Source organism: Staurois parvus, unplaced genomic scaffold (genome assembly GCF_062004578.1).
Source record: "Staurois parvus isolate SC_StPar_1 unplaced genomic scaffold, SC_StPar_1.0 ptg000575l, whole genome shotgun sequence".
Lineage (NCBI taxonomy): Eukaryota > Metazoa > Chordata > Amphibia > Anura > Ranidae > Staurois > Staurois parvus.
The window spans coordinates 3,442,125-3,448,910 of NW_028318371.1; the positions used below are offsets into that span (position 1 = coordinate 3,442,125).

At 41.1% G+C, this 6,786-nt stretch overlaps 1 pseudogene; it reads left to right on the forward strand.

Moving 5' to 3' along the window:
* Positions 1-2,660: 2,660 nt before the first annotated feature.
* On the forward strand, positions 2,661-5,937 carry LOC149450348 (forkhead activin signal transducer 3-like; annotated as a pseudogene).
* The last annotated feature ends 849 nt before the right edge of the window (positions 5,938-6,786 follow it).

Below are 6,786 nucleotides of genomic sequence, written 5' to 3' on the forward strand. Positions count from 1 at the left end.
ATTCAATTTAATATGTGGCCTTTGTTATTTTCCTTCATTTATATAATAGCACACAACACATTACACCAGGTTTCCTCAACCATGGATCCCCCAGAGGTTGCTAAGGGTTCCTTGTGCAATGAGCAATTTCTGCCTCTCAGATAAGTTCACTCTGACACCAATGATCTTTTTATCTGTAAGGGGGGGGATTCTTCCCAATGACCACAAGCGTATAGAGCGGGGGTCTCCAAACTATGGCCATCCAGGTTTTGAGGAACTGCGAGTCCCAGGAGGCTTTGCAAGACCCTGACAGCCACAGGCAAGATTTCCAGAGGCAGAGGCATGATGGGACTTGTAGTACTTCAACAGCTGGAGAGCCATAGCTTGGAGAACATTCTTCCGAATGACCTAATGTATCATGAGTTGTAGATATAGTAATTATTAGCAAGGGTTCCCTGAGACCACAACATTATTTCAAGGGTTCCTCTGCATTGAAAAGGTTCAGAAAGGATGCATTACTGAAAAAAAATTTAACTTTTCAGGAGCTGAGCTCCACTTGGAATCTATCCATTAATAATAGATTATATTATCTGAAATGTGGCACCTAATGGTAATAATTGTAGCATGCCAGCAGCTCCAAAATTAATTTCCCCGTATTTATAAATTGTCAAAAGTATTTTAATATACATTTTGCTTGAGACAGTATATTTATCATTGCTGGGTGTATAATTCCATAGATTTTTTCGCCTGCTCCGTGTTCTTTCTCCACTGTGTTCACCAATTGCAGATTGTTCTGGGAAATATTGAGCTGCAATACATGTCCTTAATTATAACATAGAAGATAGTAAATTCAAGGTATGTCTATCATAGAGAAATAAAGTAGCTTCAAAACTGATCCCCATTACCCCTAAACCAATAAGTAATATGGCTTAATTAACTCTCATTAATAATACATATGTAATGCCCATTAAGTAAGAATTATTAATATTAATTTTATTATTATACAGTATTTATTAATCAATTATTATGTACATAGTTACATAGTTAGTCTGATTGAAAAAAAAAGGGCAAAAGTCCATCCAGTTCAACCATTAAAAAAAAACTATGTAGTCATAGTTACCCATTCAGTGTTAATTTGGTTATTAGTAATACACCTCCCATGTTTAAAAGTCCAAAATATTATAAAATAATAAATCAAGCAAACAGAAAACAATTGCAAATTTGTGTAAAAAGGCCAATTCTAATTTAATGAATGTACTCCCTAAATTAAAAGATCCTCCAAGAAAGTTACCTTTCCAAGTTTAAAAAATAGAAGTAATTACCAAATGCAATGTGCTTGTAAATGTGAAATGGATAGTTAAAATGATTTAAAAAATAATATAAAACAGTTTAATTCAGGGTTGAAATATTTAACAGAGTTTGATGGATAAAAAGTAGCTTTAAAATAAAGTCAACTTTAAGATTAGGTATGTATGCCAAAAAAGTCATTCTAAGCTTGGTAACTTTTAAAAATCTAAAGTCAAAACAAATATATAAATATATTTTAATTAGTAACAAATCTCAATTATTCAAGTGATATACAAAATCTGAAACACTATATCCACAAGTATGCACACCATATACAAGGTGAACTAGGTATATGCATATAATATACATGCCAGCAGCAAAGGATATACACACCAGCAGCAAATAGTCTACACAACATATACATAACAATCATACCACACCACAGCCCTGAAATTTCTATAACCTCCACTGAATGGAGGGATGGGGACCCTCTACAGTAAGCTAGGTGTTGCCCTATTCTCCTAAAGGGGACATTTACATCATAAAACCAGGGTGGGGGTCCTAGCCTTATGTATATCTGGCAGCCCCCAGACTTCCAACACACTTGACAAAACATTGAGTTATTCACATCATCCCTGGAATTGCCTCAACATGCCCGACTCTGACCCCAACAACTTGGACAGAAACCTGCCCGACATCGAGAACTGCCCTGGAGAGGCCAGTGGAGACCCCAAAGGCCCCGACTCAAATGACCAGGCCAGCAAGAAGAGCAAAAAGAAGAATTATCAAAGATACGCCAAACCACCATACTCCTACATGGCCATGATTGCCATGGTAATCCAGAGCGCCCCCGGGAGGAAGCTCAAGCTTTCCCAGGTAACTAACCGCCATTATGGGTCTTCTTGGTGCTTTCCTGCAGCTAGGGGCAGGGGAAGGGGGTGACATTGAGACCAGCTCAGAATAAGGACCAGTCAGAGGGAAAGTCTTTATTTTCAGAAGAAAATAGTTTAAGGAGAAAATTAATCTCTGGTAGACTTATGAAGGCTGAAAAAAACATACCAATATGTAGTAAAAACAGAAGTAGGGTGGATTTTCTGTTTTTTTTTTACAGATGGGCTTTAAAGGAAACATTTCTGGACAAAAAACATGGAGGCTTTCAACGTCAAACCTCTTCAGAAAATTGCTAGTTTCCACCCAAAATCAATACAAGCATGTACAAAGAGTTCTGTCTTTACCATGACTTCAATTGCTATATGCCCAGTTTAGGAAGTATTGTATGATAGATGGGCTCCTGGCATATTCAGAAGGTCTGCAGAGGTGTCCTCCTAAGTATTTCAGTGCAGGTTTCCTGGTGAGGGTCAAAGTCACAAAAGGAGCTAAGTATTACTTATATAATGTGATAGGTATTACGTATCTGGGTTTATGGTTATGCTCATTCACTTATGACTATATATTTTCCTTGCAGATCCTCCAACAGATTGGCAACATCTTCCCTTTCTTTAAGGGGGATTATCAGGGCTGGAAGGACTCTGTTCGACACAACCTCTCCTCCAATGATTGCTTCAGAAAGGTAAGGACTTGGTGCTCCTGTGATGTGATGGTGGTGGTAGGCTCTTAAGGTTCTAATCCTGCAGAATAGTCCTTGTATTAAAATGTAAATGTTATAATATGAGAGTGTGCCCAGAGCCCTGTTGCCTCTCAACTTCCCACAGCCCCCCCCCCCCCAAGACTCCCTGAGAGCTCTCCTGCCTCAATAGTGTTGACTTGCCAACCTCCAGCAGTGTCCCCCAAGCTCCTAAGGTGAACCCCAGGCCCTGCAAAGCTCCCATTCTCCTGGAGAGACCATCAACCCTCCCATCTACTCCCAACTCCCTCCAAAAGCCTCATCCCCTACAAGGGCATCAGGTCTGCTCTAATCCCCTCCAGAACCCCCAGTCCCCCACAGTGACATCCAGCCCCAGCCAAAGCTTTCCAGCATTTTAATACATATTTTGTATTCCGTAATTTAATTGTGATTATAGACTGTTTGTTTCTACTGTTGGGTCATAGAAAATTCTGGAAGAATTTACCAGGCCCTGGTCTCAGTACGGTTGTGAACACTTTTTGTATGGTAGCTTGGAATATTTTCTGTATCCCGTACTCTGGATTTGTTCCATTTCTGTTGGGGGTCTGTCAGTTGTCTATTTATAACTAATTGTATATTTATGGTTTGATGTATATTGGTAATTGTCTATTTATAGAGCTGTTGAGGAATTTCTTTTTTTGGCCATATTTTTACAATTTATGAAGACCTCCAAGCAGGAGGGGAACTTCATTTAACTTGTTCTTTTTGTGTTCAAAAGTCTTTGTTTTTTTTTTAGATTTCAAGTTTTTTTTTACACTAGTGTTCTTATACATCGCTGGAATCTTCTGCTTTAAATGTTTGTGAAACTGAGAATGGCAGCGTTGTGAAATACTGTTAATTGTTTATTTATAACAAATTTTTTAAAACGAATTGCATATTTATGGTTTGATGTATATTGGTAATTGTCTATAGATAGAGCTGTCGAGGAATTTTCTTTTTTTGGCCATATTTGTATAATTTATGAAGACCTCAAAGCAGGAGGGAACTTCATTTAAATTGTTCTTTTCATGTTCAAAAGTTTTAGTTTTTTTTTTAATTTCAAGGTTTTTTTCTTCTTTACACTGGTGTTTTTATACATCACTGTAACTTTCTGCTTTAAATGTTTGTGAAACTGAGAACGGCAGCGTTGTGAAATACTGTTAAAGGGAAAGTAACAATTTTTTCCTGCTCATTATAAATAATCCCGCAGACTCAAGGAGAGTTATATTTTACCCAAACATAAACATAATTTTACCGATTATTTTTAGAAGTTCTCCTACTGTGGGCTCAGAGCCTCCAGCACTGCTGAGTGACACAATGGGAATCTGGTGTCACTGGGTGATTTTTGGGATTGTTTGGAGTCCCATGTGCTACAGACATTGTCCCAGGATGACACACCCAGTATGACACAGTGAAGGGAGCTTCATTTGCAATGTCTTCAAATACAACTCAGATACCCAAAACAGAGCAACTATTGTATCTACTCCATGGGGGGGATTTACTAAAACTGGTGCACTCAGAATCTGGTGCAGCTGTGCATGGTAGTCAGTCAGCTTCTTACCTCTGCTTACTCAGTTAGGCTTTGTCAGTAAAACCTGGAAGCTGATTGGTTTTTATGCAGAAGTGAACTTGATTTTGCACCCTCTAGCTTTAGTAAATAAACCCCGGTATGTGTAGATGTCCACTCTGCTTCATTACTCTACCTTTTTACCCTCCCTCATCCTTCCGTTACCCCACACTGATTCTACCTATTGCATCATTATATTCTTCATATGGCCACCCCAGCACATTGTCTCCTCCACCCCAGGGCATTGTTTCCTCCACCCCAGGGCATTGCCTCCTCCACCACAGGGCATTGCCTCCTCCACCACAGGGCATTGTCTCCTCCACCCCAGGGCAATGCCACCACCTCTACTGCAGGTTTGACCCCCTTCCTTTCAGCACAGGGTATTGTCCAACCCCCCCCCCCCCCCCCTGTTCAGGGCATTGATCTATCTTCCGGTGGAGGGAATTGCCCCTCCCGCAGCAACCAATTCCTTACCATTCTCCCGGAACTTGCAGATTGCCAGAAACATCACAGGAGGGGCAGAGACGACACTCCAATAGGTTGATTTTTGTATTTTGTATATTTGTGTATACTTAGATTTATATACAATTTTGATAAAATAAGAACTCCAGCTAAAATCTAAAGCCCGATGGGGATCCTACCATTTCCCACTCTATATAAAGCAAACATTTTTAATTTTGTACATATATTATTCATGTAAAATATAACCATTTATGATAATAGGGGCAGATCCGGGGAAATTATTTGTCTGTATTATAAATAGGCCGAAAGGATCGGTTCCCCTGACCCGTAATAGATTTGTGTGAATTTGCTGTGCCGGCCTACGCCTCTAATGTCTTCTCACTCTTTGCAGGTCCAAAAAGATCCAGTAAAGCCGCAGGCTAAGGGCAACTACTGGACGGTGGATGTGAGCCGAATTCCTGAGGATGCCATGAAGCTGCAGAATAGGAGAGGCACCCGGCAAGAAGGCTACCCTCCTGACCTGGCTCCTTATATCCTGCATGGACAGCCCTACAGATCTGTAGACTTTTACCACCCCCATCTTTCAAATGACAATATTGCGGTCAGATCAGATGCAGAGGCTGGTCCCTCAGTACAAACCCAACCCCCAAATATAGATCCTGCCGCAACATTCCCAGCGATCTTATGGAACCTTCCCACATCTTATTCAACATTTGTAGCCCCTAATGTTGTGGCCCCTCCCAGCATACACCCTCTCCTGCTTTACCCCAACTTCCCCTCTTCCTCTCGGTATACCTACATGCCTACCCCATACTCAAGATCCATCCATGCAGAGTGGAGGGATGTTTACACTCCCAGTCTGATGCCCTCAATGCCTCCCCTGCCCAGAACGTCCTCTTCAGATTTCCCTCCCAATAATCCAGTCTTTGACATCCCCGAGTATCCACAACATGGGGGCTACATGCATACTCAAAATGTCTATGGCCAGCAATTTACTCAGGGTGGGGTGTACCCAGGGTACAGACCCAATGGTTTCTGATTGGCCGGTTGCTGAGACAAGGCTGGTCTTGGGCTAGTCACTTTTGCCTCAAGGACTAGCTGCACTTCAAGTCTTACCCAATGATGTTGGCACCCAATATGGCACATGGCCCAGCGGAGGTGGCAGTCCAAAGGCATTAGTCAACAATGTATATATCAGTCATTTTCTGTCTTGTCTGTCTTTTTTTACTTCAAATAAATTTGAATTTGTTTTTTAATCTCAAGTGATATCAACGCTTCGTTTTTGTTTTGTTTTTTTAAATAACAAACATGTCATACTTACCTTCTTTGTGCAGTGGTTTTGCACAGAGCAGCCCGGATCCTGTTCTTCTCAGGTCCCACACTGGTGTTCATGGCTCCTCCCCCTTGATCAGTGCCCCCAATAGTAAGCCTCTTGCTATGGGGGCACTGGGGTGTGCTCACTCCTGAGCCCCATACTGTGCATTCATAAGATACATAGAGCCGCGATTTGGTTCCGCCCTGCACTCTCTCCTCATTGACTCCCTGGCTGTGATTGACAGCAGTGGGAGACAATGGCTCCAGCTTCTGTGTTTCAGCCAATGAGAAGAGAGACCTGGGACCCGTGCACATAGCTGGATCAAGAGGGGGTTCAGGTGAGTATTGGGGGGGGGGGCTGAGGGGGAGCAGCACAGAAGGCTTTTTACCTTCAAGCATAAAATGCATAAAGGTACAAATCCTTCAGCCTTTACAAACACTTTAACTTTTTCTAGTTATATACTCTGTAAAAAGTACTTTGGAAGACAAGATCGATACTTTATTGTCATTGCAACGGAAATCACAATGAAATTCTAAAAAAACAAAAAAAAAAAAACATTCCACACACATGTGA